This window comes from Dendropsophus ebraccatus, chromosome 1 (assembly GCF_027789765.1).
Source record: "Dendropsophus ebraccatus isolate aDenEbr1 chromosome 1, aDenEbr1.pat, whole genome shotgun sequence".
In the NCBI taxonomy this organism is placed as follows: Eukaryota; Metazoa; Chordata; class Amphibia; order Anura; family Hylidae; genus Dendropsophus; species Dendropsophus ebraccatus.
The window spans coordinates 40,652,224-40,667,493 of NC_091454.1; positions in this window are offsets into that span (position 1 = coordinate 40,652,224).

Sequence of the window (15,270 nt, forward strand, 5' to 3'; positions counted from 1 at the left end):
ATATAGTGCCCCACATAGTAGCCAATCCCCATATAGTGCCCCACATAGTAGCCAATCCCCATATAGTGCCCCACATAGTAGCCAATCCCCATATAGTGCCCCACATAGTATCCAATCCCCATATACTGCCCCACATAGTATCCAATGCCCCCATATAGAGCGCCACATAGTAGCCAATGCCCCCATATAGTGCCCCACATAGTAGCCAATCCCCATATAGTGCCCCACATAGTAGCCAATCCCCATATAGTGTCCCACATAGTAGCCAATCCCCCATATAGTGCCCCACATAGTAGCCAATCCCCATATAGTGCCCCACATAGTAGCCAATCCCCATATAGTGCCCCACATAGTATCCAATCCCCATATACTGCCCCACATAGTATCCAATGCCCCCATATAGAGCCCCACATAGTAGCCAATGCCCCCATATAGTGCCCCACATAGTAGCCAATCCCCATATAGTGCCCCACATAGTAGCCAATCCCCCATAGAGTGCCCCACATAGTAGCCAAACCCCACAGAGTGCCCACATAGTAGCCAATGCCCCCATATATGCCCCACATAGTAGCCAATCCCCCATATATGCCCCACATAGTAGCCAATCCCCCATATAGTGCCCCACATAGTATCCAATCCCCATATATGCCCCACATAGTAGCCAATGCCCCATATATGCCCCACATAGTAGCTAATCCCCCATATAGTGCCCCACATAGTAGCCAATCCCCCATATATGCCCCACATAGTAGCCAATGCCCCCATATATGCCCCACATAGTAGCCAATGCCCCCAAATATGCCCCACATAGTAGCCAATGCCCCCATATAGTGCCCCACATAGTAGCCAATCCCCCATATAGTGTCCCACATATTATCCAATTCCCCCATATAGTAGCCAATCCCCCATATAGCGTCCCACAGAGTAGCCAATACCCCCCATTTGTGTGGCCCCAGCGGAAAAAAACAATAAACCAGTAACTCACCTGTCCTCCGGTCCCAGCAGCTCCTCTCCCGGCAGAGCGCGCACTCCCGTCATCCTCCGGGGCGGGCAGCTGGGTACAGAGTCACTGACTGTACCGGAAGTGATTCATGATAGAGGCTGCAGGTCACTTCCGGTACAGTCAGTGACTCTGTACCCCGCTGCCCGCCCCGGAGGATGACGGGAGTGCGCGCTCTGCCGGGAGAGGAGCTGCTGGGACCGGAGGACAGGTGAGTAACTGATTTAATGTTTTTTTCGCTGGGGCCACTTAAAATGCGGGACACGGGGAGCCGTTCCGGGACCACGGGACAGAACCCCGAAAATGGGACTGTCCCGCGAAATCCGGGACGGTTGGGAGGTATGCCTGCACCAGCAAGAAAGGGGGTTAAGTGCCCCCTTCCTTGCTGGGGCAGATGCAGTGTGATCTCCATGGGGGAGGGGGGGTTGATGCTCGGGGCGGGGGGTTACCTGCTGAGTCTTCTTCAGCAGTTGGCAGCAGTCCCCGAATGTCCCGGTAAGCTTCGCCCCCGCGACGCTAAGCTCCGCCCTCGAAATTGGCGCAATGATTTTGGGGGCGGGGCTTACCGGGATATTCGGGGACTGCTGCCAACTGCTTAAGAAGACTGAGCAGGTAACCCCCAGCCCCTAGCATCACCCCCCCCTCCCCCATGGAGATCGCACTGCATCTGCCCCAGCAAGGAAGGGGGCACTTAACCCCCTTCCTTGCTGGTGCAGGTGCAGTGCCAGAAGAGTCTGACTCCCAGGGGGTTAAGTACCCTGGGAGCCAGACTGTAACGCCTATGCTGGAGGTCACCCAACTTTCCCAGCATCCTGTAAGGGTTAACCTTACAGGATGCTGGGAAAGCTGGGTGACCTCCAGCATGGGCATGGCAGTTACAGTCTGGCTCCCAAGGGCTCAAGTCCCTGGGAGCCAGACTGTAACTTCTGTGCCAGGATTTTAAATTTCCCGCCTAGAAGCAGACTGCTTTCTGCTTTTGGGTGGGAAATCCTGTAGGCAGGGAATCCCAGCTTAATTAAGGGGATTCCCTGCTCCTGTACTGCAAGGAGCGCTAAGCACCAGGGGGTTAGTAGTGATGCTGCTGCATCACTACTTAACCCTTTACACTTCGTGGACCGGGTACAACGCACCCGACCCAGAGCAAACTCACTCCACAGTATAGGTGAGTGAGTTTGCGACACATGTGCGACTATTTTAGATAGTGGCACATGATAAATCATGCCTACTTTCAGCAGTAAGCTGAAGTAGGCATGATCAGTCTATGTTGGGGAAAAGTCGCAAAATTTTGCGCATCTATGCGGTTGCTCAAAATTTTGCGACTTTTCCACTCCAAAAAAAAAGGTGTAAATGTTTGATGAATCTCTCTAAGTGTGCTTTTGTCTGTGTATGTTCATACCCGTGTCTATCATGTGTCTGTACTGTATATGTGTGTATCTGTGTCATGCGTCCGTACTATATACGTGCATACGTGTGTATTTGTGTCATGCGTCTGTACTGAATATGTGCATATGTATGTATCTATGTCACGCATCTGTACTGTATATGCGGATAGTATGTGTATGTGTCTGTATATGTGCATGTGTGTATCTTTCATGTGTCTGTACTGCATATATGCGTATGTGTGTATCTGTGCCATGTGTCATGGGCTTATTTGTGTGTGTGTGTGTGTGTGTGTGTGTTAGTACTGTTGATATGTATATGTAATGTGCATGTGTGTTTATGTGTAAACTGCGCTCCTGACACACCTTCCAGTTCTGGGCTGTCCACTCTCCGCTGTTGTCAGCGTGTTCGAATGACCACCGGTCAGCATAGACTCTATATACTGTCTGTGCTGACCATTTTTTTTGTGGGAGCAGCATGTCAGTGGATGTTGTGGAAAAACTGACGACTGTGGGGAGCGGACAACCCGTAACCGTAAAATGCGGCGGCGGAGGGGGAATCAAAAGTTTGCTATGGGGATGTAGCAGGTTGAATGGGTTAATCTGGCAAGGCAGGTATATTCCTCTCCGGCTACTAAGAGGTTAACCTGGAGGCTGAGCTCCACACAGGTGCAGGTGGATTAAAACCCTAGCTAGTATGATGGGAGTGGGACTGGGAAGCAGCTTGGTGTGGACTCTGCTCTGCTGCTGCTAATACTTGCGCTGTATACCAGGAGAAACTGCTGAGGTACAGATGGGTGAGAGATAACCCTGTATCTGCTGTGACTGTGCTCCAGGATACTGTACAGGACTGTATGATTTCTGTGAACTTTCATTTATGCTGTTTGAAAGACTTATTTCTGCTGAAGAAAGCTGTATTTTGTTTGTGGAGCTTCTATGCTTGGAAATAAAGCTGCTGACACGTCTGGGTGACAAGAAAGCTGCGTTTAGAGTGTCTCTTTACCTGAGCTCACACCCCAAACTGCTACATATGGTGGAGGTATGCTGTGGGCATTATCTGTGCTACTTCTCAGCTGCTTAGAGGAACCACAGCTTTAAAAGCCAGCAAGCAGTGTATGTCCTGGGTGAAAGCTGTTAATCTGGTGTCATTGCAATCCACAAATATGGAGCAGCTAGTCCAGCAGTTTGTGCAAGCTAACCTACAGCAGCAGCAGGCTCATACTGAGGCCATGCAGGCTCAGCAACAAACCAATAACCTGCTCATAAAACAACTGGCAGCATTGAAAGTGACTGGACCTGTCCCTCTGTAATAAGGATGAGGTTTAAAAAAAGAAGGAAAAGTGTGCTTTGGAGGGAAATTTGAATGATCCAGGACGGCAGAAGAAAACTTGTAGGTAAAAATATGGTGGGTTTAATTCTTCACCAAAGGAGGTACAAATATCATATAAACAGGATATCAGTCATAAGAGAAATAAGGCAATAGTCTTACAAATGTCTTAGAATGTCTCTGTGGTTCAAGTCTCAGAGTCCCAAAAATGCTGGGGATGTAGTCTCTTTCCAATGGTGACTGAAGATTTGGCTAGAGAACAAAGAACTTCCTTGGGTGAATTCCTGAGGTGGGGGCTAATAAACCCCAGATGTGCGTGGAGGCTTCTCTTGAAAGATGGTATACAAAAAGACCCCCCAACCAACTAACCTTCTAAGTCTATATACTCTCCTGACCGGGAAAATATATACACTTATGCCCAAATATGGTTACACCCAGTACAACTTATATCCCAAAAATGGTATACTGGCAAAGCTCCAAGTGGATTGGTCAAGCTGGACACGTAGCTATATCTCACTATGATCCATACATTACCCACGTGACCATTTAGACACAACCATATTAGGACTTCCAGTCATCCACCATTTTGGAGGTCAAGAAATTACTAGGTGAGAGTTCAGCCCTATACTCAATATGAGAGTGGAGAAGAGAATGAGACTGTAATACAGTGTAGATATATCTTGGATGATAATAATTTGATTCCACTAATGCCAAAGATAATATGATCCATTCAGCCATTAATAAGGTTAGATGTTATAGATGGGGTTACAGGTTATTAGTTTTTTACACCCTCATACCTCTCTTGCATCTGTTGCCAAGGACAATGCCAAAAAGTTGGTGCAAAGAGCAATGCAACGGATGGTGGAAGGAGAGGATGTTGAGGCTTACTTTGCTTTGTTTAAGCGAACTGCAGAAAGGGAACGTCTGACTGAGTCACAATGGGCTGAGGTTCTGGCTCCATTCTTAACAGGTGACCCACTAAAAGCTTACTGTGATTTGTCAGCAGATTCTCTGCTTAAAAGGGAGATACTTGCACGGCTGGGGGGTCACCTTGGCTGTCCGTGCTCAGCGAGTACATCAGAGGCAGTATGATGTCAGAAAACCCCTGAGGTCTCAAGTGCATGACCTTATGAATTTGATTCATAAATGGCTTGAACCAGAAAGACTCTGTGCAAGGGATGTGGATGACCGTGTGGTCACAGAACACCTCTTTGGTGCCCTCTCCAGAGACTTGCAACACTGGGTAATGCAGAGTGATTCCCAGAATACTGAGCAAATGATGTGCGCTCTGGAAAGACATTCTGTAACAGAAAGCCGTACTATAAAAAATTCTGGGGTTCCACCACCTCAGAGAAATACCCGGATATGCTGGGGACCAAGAAACACTGTGGAGAGCCGCAAAAGTCCAAGGCTTACTGCTCCACAGGTTTTTCCATCCAATGTTGGCCCTCTGCCCAGGGTCATATCACCTAACCAACCCCCCAAGCTTCGTTGCTGGAGATGTCATGAGTTTGGTCACATTGCGGCTCAGTGCCCAACGCCTGAGGAGCCCATGGACTGCAATGTCATCAGGCGCCAGTCTATGTTAGTGCATGCTGTAAACTCTGCCAGTGCCATGATGAAAGACTCTCGGCACAGTTGTGAAGTCTGGATCGGTGGCCTGCGAGTGCTAGCCCTCTTGGACACAGGCAGCATGGTCACTCTACTACAGGCCAAGTTTCCATATACATTGGTGCACCCTGAGACTAAAATGTCAGTGCAGTGTGTGCAAGGGGACACCAAGGAATACCCTTGTGCTCAGGTTACAGTGGAAACCTCCATAGGAACTGTGACCTGCCAAGTGGGGGTTGTTTCTGGGCTTGTACATGACCTGATTCTGGGCTGTGACTTTCCCCTGTTTTGGCAACTCTGGGAAAAAACATTGAGGTCTGTAGACACAGTCCAGGCTTCATGTAAGGAAGATTTATCTGTTTACAGTAATGATGATAATTCTGATGATGGTAAAAATATTCCTTTTCCATTTTGTGTTCTAGCTGGTGATGAACCTGAAGACTCTCTCTCTGAGCAGGACATACATGACTTGGGAATTCCAAGGACCAATTTTGGGACTGCTCAGTTGAGAGATCCTAGCCTTAAAAGGGTATTTGAAAATATAAAAATCTTGAATGGTATGCCCCAGGATTCTGAGGCAAATTTGTGTCACCCATATTTTGTGTTGATCAATGACCTACTGTATAGAGTGAATAAGTCAAATGATGAGGTTATTGAGCAGTTAGTCGTGCCTCAACAATATAGGCGCAAGGTCCTTGAACTGGCTCACACACATGTGTTAGGAGGTCACTTAGGGGTTGAAAAAACACTGGAGCACATATTGCAGCGATTTTATTGGGCCGGTGTATATAATGAAGTAAGAGAATTTTGTAGTTCCTGCCCTATATGTCAGATTAATGCTCCAATGCCCCATTTCCGCAGCCCCTTAGTTCCACTCCCAATTATTGAAGTCCCCTTTGAGCGTATAGCAATGGACATTGTGGGCCCTCTAGTCAAATCAGCCAGAGGTTATCAATATATCCTGGTCATCTTAGACTATGCCACCCGTTACCCTGAGGCTATACCCTTGAGAAATACCTCTTCTAAAGTAATTGCCAGAGAGCTGTTTCAGGTGTTCACTAGAGTGGGTCTGCCACAAGAGATTCTTACAGACCAGGGTACACCAGGGGCGTAGCTAATGTCTCCTGGGCCCTGGTGCGAGAGGTCAACTTGGCCCCCCCCCCTTTTCACGACCAAGACCGATATTACCAATAACACCAGCCTATAGGAAGAGAACATTTTATCACCATACATATTACCGCCATACTGTTATTGACCAAATCCTGTACACTGAGACCAATATTACCAGTATATAGGAAGGAAATATTACTGCTACACCACACCCACTACCATCACCACCATATTGTTACTGACAAAATCCATACTGAGACCAATAAAACACAGTACCAGATAAAACAAATATTACCACCACATACTGACTAACACCACCGCTGCTACTGAATAATCCACTGTACACAGATCACTATCACCTCATCCAGTCATATAGAGGCTGACCCAGCCCTACACAGGCTCTGTACACCATATACATTATAGTGCAGTTATATCAGGTGACTCACAAGGGGCGTCTTCTCTGATCAGAGTCGTTTTAATTTTCTCCTCCATCCGTCCTGGGCCGTTATGAGAACTTCTCCGAGCCACGAATCCACAGAATCTGCCAGACAAACATATTAGGCTCCTCACTTCATTAGGCACCATCCTTATCTCTCTACTAACTGCACATCTGTATTGGTCCCTATATGCCCTCATTTAGTGGGTAGGCTGACACTATGTGATCCCCCTTATAGTATATGCCCCCCTCTGTGTAGCCTCCTTATAGGCCCTCTCCCCCCTCCTTATAGATGGCTCCCTTTCCCCCCTGCTTACAGATGGCCCCCCACTCCCCCATAGATGGCTTCCCTCTCCCTCCCCCCATTATAGATGGCTTCCCTCTCCCCCCCTCCCCCATTATAGATGGCTTCCCTCTCCCCCCCCCCCCTCCATTATAGATGGCTTCCCTCTCCCTCCCCCATTATAGTTAATACGGTTGAAAAAAGACACATGTCCATCAAGTTCAACCAAGTGTCCATCAAGTTCCCCCTATTATAGATGGCTTCCCTCTCCCCAATTATAAATGGCTTCCCTTTCCCCAATTATAGATGGCTTCCCTCTCCCTCCCCCCATTATAGATGGCTTCCCTCTCCCTCCCCCCATTATAGATGGCTTTCCTCTCCCTCCCCCCATTATAGATGGCTTCCACCCCCCCCCCATTATAGATGGCTTCCCTCTCCCTCCCCCGTTATAGAGGGCTTCCCTCTCCCTCCCCCCATTATAGATGGCTTCCCTCTCCCTCCTCCCATTATAGATGGCTTCCCCCTCCCCCCATTATAGATGGCTTCCCTCTCCCTCCCTCCATTATAGATGGCTTCCCTGTCCTATATAATAGAAAAATAGATACTGGTGCTTATACACTGTGTGACTATGTTCCAATCAAAAACCAAGCCGCCAACTTGGTATCCACATCATGAGTAATCGCAATAATGGAACTGTAATCCAACTTAAAGTTGCAAAATTATTTTTATATATAAATCTTGTACTCAAAAAATGATACAAATAAAGTCTTTCACATAACAAACAAAAAAAGAAAGTCACCACAGTGTAACGGACAAGCAGACGCTGGATGGTATTCGCACCATGCTCCGGTGCACAGCAGGTCTCAGTCCTTTCGAGGCTCTCACCCTCTGGGAAATGATGACGCAGAGACGTACGCCTCTGCGTCATCATTTCCCAGAGGGTGAGAGCCTCGAAAGGACTGAGACCTGCTGTGCACCGGAGCATGGTGCGAATACCATCCAGCGTCTGCTTGTCCGTTACACTGTGGTGACTTTCTTTTTTTGTTTGTTATGTGAAAGACTTTATTTGTATCATTTTTTGAGTACAAGATTTATATATAAAAATAATTTTGCAACTTTAAGTTGGATTACAGTTCCATTATTGCGATTACTCATGGCTTCCCTGTCCTCCCTTTTTTTAGATTACCCCCCCTCCTCTCCTTCCCCTGTGCACAGCAGATAACAAAAAAAAAACAAAACTCACCTGCCATCCGTTCCCACGTCGAACCTCTCGCCTCCTGGTCCGGTCCCCGACTGATGCGCGGCTGCTGGGGATGTCCCGTCCTATCCCCAGCAGCGCCACGCATCAGTGAACTCCCTGTACGCCGGCGCTGGGACTTTCGGCACAGGAAGCGTCTCTGACGTGCACTTCCTGTGCCGGAAGTCAGGGCCCCAGCCGGCATAGGGCGCTTACTGATTCGCCGCGCTGCCGGGGATAGGACGGGACACCCCCGGCAGCCGCGCATCAGTCGGGGAACATAGAACTCTTGTGACCGCAAGCAAAATTATGCTTGCGGTCAGAAGAGAGTGCAGTGGCGAGGGGGGGGCCTCGCGGGCCCCCCCTCATGGCGGGCCGGGTCGCAGCGGCGACCGCTGCGACCCTGGTAGCTACGCCACTGGGGTACACCCTTCATGTCGAAAATAATGAAAGAATTGTGCAAACTGTTTCACATTAAACATTTGCGTACTTCTGTCTACCATCCTCAAACAGATGGCCTTGTTGAAAGGTTTAACAAGACCCTAAAAAACATGCTGAAAAAGGTTGTGAGTAAGGATGACCGTGATTGGGATATGCTGTTACCGTATTTACTTTTTGCAATTCGTGAAGTCCCACAAGCCTCCACGGGCTTTTCACCATTTGAATTAGTTTACGGTCGTCATCCCTGTGGACTGCTTGATATAGTCAAGGAAGCTTGGGAACAAGAGGTTAGTCCCTACAAAAGTGTGGTGGAACATGTGAGCCAGATGCAGGAAAGAATGGAGGCTGTAATGCCAGTGGTCAAACACCTGCTGCAGGCACAGGAAGCCCAGTGTAGGGTATACAATCAACCAGCCAAGGTCAGAGAGTTTAACCCTGGTGATCGGGTCCTGGTGCTCATACCAACGTTAGAGAGCAAGTTTTTGGCTAAATGGCAGGGACCATTTGAAGTTGTGGAGAAAGTGGGTCCAGTAAACTATAAAGTGTTTCAGCCAAGTAAAAGAAAACAATACCAGATTTACCATGTAAATCTCATCAAACCTTGGAAAGAGAGGGAGTCATTGTCTGCAGAGGTAGTCACTAGAAAAGAAGGTCCTAGTGAGATAAATAAAGTGAAAGTGTGTGAAACTCTGTCTCCGTCCCAACAACAAGAGGTAAAAGAGTTCCTCTAGAGAAACAGAGATTTCTTTACAGAAATACCAGGAAGGACAGATGTGATAAAACATGAAATCCGAACAGATTCCCATGTTAGAGTGAATGTACGCCCTTATAGAATCCCAGAAGCCAAGCGACAGGATTTTACAAGGGAAGTAAGAAAAATGCTTGAGCTTGGGGTCATTGAGCAATCCTCTAGTGGGTGGTCCAGTCCCATTGTTCTAGTACCCAAACCCAATGGCTCTTGGAGATTCTGCAGTGACTTTAGGAAACTAAATGAGGTCTCTGAATTTGATGCCTATATCATGCCAAGGGCTGATGAATTGATAGAAAGTCTTGGGCCAGCCAGATATATTACAACTTTAGACCTCACTAAAGGTTACTGGCAAATTCCTCTGTCTGAGGAATCCAAAGAGAAGACTGCCTTCTCTACCCCTGAGGTTTTGTTCCAATATGTTACCATGCCTTTTGGGCTACAGGGGGCCCCAGCCACATTCCAACGGGCTATGGACAAGGTCTTGAGGCCTCATAAAAAATATACTGCTGCATATCTAGATGATATTGTAGTCTACAGTTCAGATTGGGACAGTCACTTAGGCAATGTTCAGAATGTGGTTAGCTCCCTAAGAGAGGCTGGATTCACTGCGAATCCTGAAAAATGCGCCATAGGCTTAGAGGAAGCCAATTATCTTGGCTATATTGTTGGCAGAGGTGTTATAAAGCCCCAAGTAAATAAAATTGAGGCAACACAAAATTGGCCCCGTCCCACTACTAGAAAACAAGTCAGGACATTTTTAGGTATTGTGGGATACTATAGAAGGTTTGTGCCAAATTTTGCCATGCTTGCAGCACCACTTATTGACCTAACAAAAGGGTCTAAGCCTAATACCATTCGCTGGACTCCTGACTTAGAAAAAACTTTCACTAAGTTAAAGTCAGTGTTGTGTGAACAACCGGTACTGATAGCCCCTGACTTTAAGAAGGAATTTATTGTACAGACCGATGCGTCAGAGGTAGGCTTAGGTGCTGTGTTGGCACAGATGGTAGATGGGGAAGAGCATCCTGTAATGTACCTCAGCAGAAAACTGTCATCAGCAGAGAAAAATTATTCCATTGTGAAAAAGGAATGCCTTGCCATAAAATGGGCATTAGATGCCCTTAGGTACTATTTGGTTGGTAGACCATTCAGGTTGGTTTCAGACCATGCACCCCTAACTTGGATGGCTCAGAATAAAGACCGTAATTCTAGAGTGACCAGGTGGTTCTTAGCTCTGCAGGAATATAAATTTAAGGTAAAGCACAGATCTGGGAGGTAGATCTGGGAGGAATCATCAGAATGCTGATGCCTTTTCAAGGGTCCATTGCCTGCTAGGAGGAAGTGTTCAGACCTACGGCCTGGAGCCGGGGCAAGGGATGTGTAGCAGGTTGAATGGGTTAATCTGGCAAGGCAGGTATATTCCTCTCCCGCTACTAAGAGGTTAATCTGGAGGCTGAGCTCCACACAGGTGCAGGTGGATTAAAACCCTAGCTAGTATGATGGGAGTGGGACTGGGAAGCAGCTTGGTGTGGACCCTGCTCTGCTGCTGCTAATACTTGCGCTGTATACCAGGAGAAACTGCTGAGGTACAGATGGGTGAGAGATAACCCTGTATCTGCTGTGACTGTGCTCCAGGATATTGTACAGGACTGTATGATTTCTGTGAACTTTCATTTATGCCATTTGAAAGACTTATTTCTGCTGAAGAAAGCTGTATTTTGTTTGTGGAGCTTCTATGCTTGGAAATAAAGCTGCTGGCACGTCTGGGTGACAAGAATCCTGCGTTTAGAGTGTCTCTTTACCTGAGCTCACACCCCAAACTGCTACAGGGGCCCAGTCATTTCTAGTTACGCCCCTGACTGGGGGTTGACCTGGTACTAATTCCTATTGTACTGTGAGACCACAGCTCCATGGAAAACTTAATAATTGGTTGTGAAGCCACCAAATTGTCATCCACAACACTAACTAAGATAACTAATGAGGTAACTAATGTGGATAAGGCAAGACTATATACACAGCCGTCCAAAAGAGCTGTAAATCACCTTTTAACATGTACGGGGCAGGAGATTGTTCAGGGTGCTGTACAGATCACACAGGGTCCCAGAAAAATACAGTGGACCTGGTGTCCATAGGAGCAACTCATCCTGGCACAGGTACAGAGCCAGTGGCGGACATACCGCATGTGCGGACGATTCGGCTGCACAGAGACCCTGAGAGGGGCTTGCCGCCCCCTGAGTGCCACGGCACTCCGTTGGGAACATCTCCTTTAGGCATCCCTAGAAGCTGCGGCCGTGCAGCTTCAAGGGATGTCCCTGCAGTGTGATGTTCAGCCCGCTGCAGGTGAGCGGGCTGAACATAAGGAACAGAATAGAGCAGCAGCACCTGTCAGCGTCCTACTGTTCTATTCATTGTCACAGGCCGTGGGCACTTTGTGCTTGCAGCCTATGAGAGGCCGGGACCTATTATTACTGTGGGTGGGGGGGGGGGGGCTGTAGACAACAGGGGGCCTTATTACTCTGAGTGGGGGGTAGAACATAGCAGGGGCGTTATCTCTATGGATGGGGGTTGTACACAGCATGGGGCATTATAATTATGGGAGGGGGCTGTACAGAGGAAAGGGCATTATTACTGTGGGAGGGAGGGGGCATTATTACTGGGGGGGACAGCATACAGCAGGGGGTGTGTGCACCAGGAGGGAGCGATCCTGTACTGATACATGGTGTGCGTCAGGAAGGAGCTGTTCATGTTCGTCCACTAGTGTGAGAAGGCAGATTCAAGAAATGACCACCACCTGTGTGAATGGGGCATCTCTACATACAACCAGCAGCAATAGCAGTATGGGAAAGAGCTTTTAAGACAGTAAGCCAATACAAAGCATGGCCCCTGTCGGTGTGCTGTAATGCCTGCACTCCCTAATGAGCTACCCAAAATACAGCACCCCCAGCAGGGGGCAAGGCTGCACTCCACAATGTGTTACCTCCAGGAGTGTGCATGCTTGCACTCTCCAATGGGTTACCAAAAAATAGACCCCGCTGGAGAGTGCATGCCTGCTTTTCCCAATCTGTTACTCAAAAATACACCACTCCCCAGTAGGGTACATGGCTGCACTCCCCTATGTGTTACCCAAAAAAATACATCCCCCAGCAGAATGCATGGCTGCACTCCTCAATGTGTTACCTACAAATACACTACCACCCCACAGCAGGGTGCATGGCATGTTGCCAACTGTTCCGGGCATAACCCGGTAAGCCCTGCCCCCATCGCGGTAAGCCTCGCCCCCGGCTCCGACGCTATGCTATGCAGTGCATGTTGCCAACTGTTCCGGGCTTAAGCCAGTAACCCCCGCCCCCATCGCGGTAAGCCCTGGCTCCGACGCTATGCCATGCACTGCATGTTGCCAACTGTACCGCCTTAAGCCCCGCCCCCATCGCGGGGGCTTGCTATGAGAAGTAACAGCGGCCCCAGCGCCAAAAGAAAAAAAGTGTTGCGTCTTCTGAAGAGGTGGCAGTAAGCAACAACAGTAACGGGCTTAAGCCGGTAAGCCCGCCCCCAAGCGCTGACCCAATGCTATGCAATGCACTTCGATGCATGTTGCCGACTGTACCGAGCTTAAGCCGGTAAGCCCCCGATGCCGACCCTATCCTATGCAATGACCTGCGATGCATGTTGCCGACTGTATCGGGCTTAAGCCGGTAAGCCCCGCCCCCCGGCGCCGACCCAATCCTATGCAATGAACTGCGATGCATGTGACCAACTGTACCGGGCTTAAGCCGGTAAGCCCCGCCCCCAGCGCTGACCCAATGCTATGCAATGCACTGCGATGCATGTTGCCGACTGTATTGGGCTTAAGCCGGTAAGCCCCGCCCCCATCGCGGTAAGCCCCGCCCCCATAGCCGACCCAATGCTATTCAGGGCTGAACTTCAGGGCATAGACTGGGAGCGGCTGCTATCACATACTGATGCAGCTAATAAATGGGAAATCTTCAAATCCACATTAAATAACTGTACTGCCAAATATATTCCTATGGGTAACAAATATAAACGGTTAAAATCAAATCCCACATGGCTTACAACCGAGGTTAGAAGGGCTATAAATGAGAAAAAAGGGGCATTCAAAAAATATAAATCAGAGGGGTCAGCTGTAGCATTTAAACATTACAAAGAAGTCAACAAAACCTGTAAAAATGTAATAAAAGCAGCAAAAATTCACAATGAAAGGCAGGTAGCTATAGATAGCAAAAGAAACCCCCCAAAATTCTTCAAATATATTAATGCAAAAAAAACAAAACAAGCTTCTTCAGTTCTGTATATACAAAAGAAGAGGATGGAGCTGTTGTAGGTGGGGCCAGTACTGAGGTGGGTGGGGCCAGTGCTGCGAACACATGTAATGTGTTGAACTAGTTTACTATAGATATGGTCCAAGATAAATTAAATAAACTCAATGTAACCAAAGCTCCAGGGCCTGATGGATTACACCCCAGAGTTCTTAGGGAACTCAATTCTGTAATTTCTCTACCCTTGTATGAAATATTCAGTGATTCTTTGCTTACTGGTATTGTGCCGAGGGACTGGCGTAAGGCAAATGTAGTGCCGATCTTCAAAAAGGGCTCTCGAACTTCCCCAGGTAACTATAGACCTGTAAGCTTAACGTCCATTGTGGGGAAACTATTTGAGGGGCTTATAAGGGACTACATCCAGGAATATGTAGTGGCTAATAGTATTATAAGTGATAACCAGCATGGTTTTACTGAGGACAGAAGCTGTCAAACCAACCTGATATGTTTCTATGAAAAGGTAAGTAGAAGCCTGGATGGTGGCGCGGCTGTGGATATCGTGTACCTGGATTTTGCAAAAGCGTTTTACACAGTTCCTCATGGGCGTCTGATGGGTAAGTTAAAGTCTATCGGTTTGGAAAATTTAATGTGTAACTGGATTGAAAACTGGCTTAAAAATCGTACCTAGAGAGTGGTGGTCAATGATTCCTACTCAGAATGGTCCCCGGTAATAAGTGGTGTACCCCAAGGGTCAGTACTGGGCCCCCTTCTGTTTAACTTGTTTATTAATGATATTGAGAATGGAATTAACAGCAATGTTTCTATCTTTGCAGATGATACCAAGCTTTGTAGTACAGTACAGTCTATGGAAGATGTGCAGATGTTACAGGATGACTTAGACACACTGAGTGTTTGGGCGTCCACTTGGCAAATGAGGTTCAATGTGGATAAATGTAAAGTTATGCACCTGGGTACTAATAACCCGCATGCATCATATGTCCTAGGGGGAGTTACTCTGGGAGAGTCGCTGATGGAGAAAGATCTGAGTGTACTTGTAGATAATAAACTACAGAACAGCACACAATGTCACTCAGCTGCTTCTAAGGCCAGCAGGATATTGTCATGCATTAAAACAGGCATGGACTCTCGGGACAGGGATATAATATTACCGCTTTATAAAGCTTTGGTGCGGCCCCATCTGGAGTATGCTGTCCAGTTTTGGAACCCGATTCATAAAAAGGACGTCCTAGAGCTGGAGAGGGTACAAAGACGGGCAACTAAACTAATAAGGGGAATGGAGCATCTTAGTTATGAGGAGAGATTAAAAGAATTACATTTGTTTAGTCTGGAGACCAGACGTTTAAGGGGAGATATGATTAACTTATTTAAATATATAAATGGCCCCTACAAGAAATATGGGG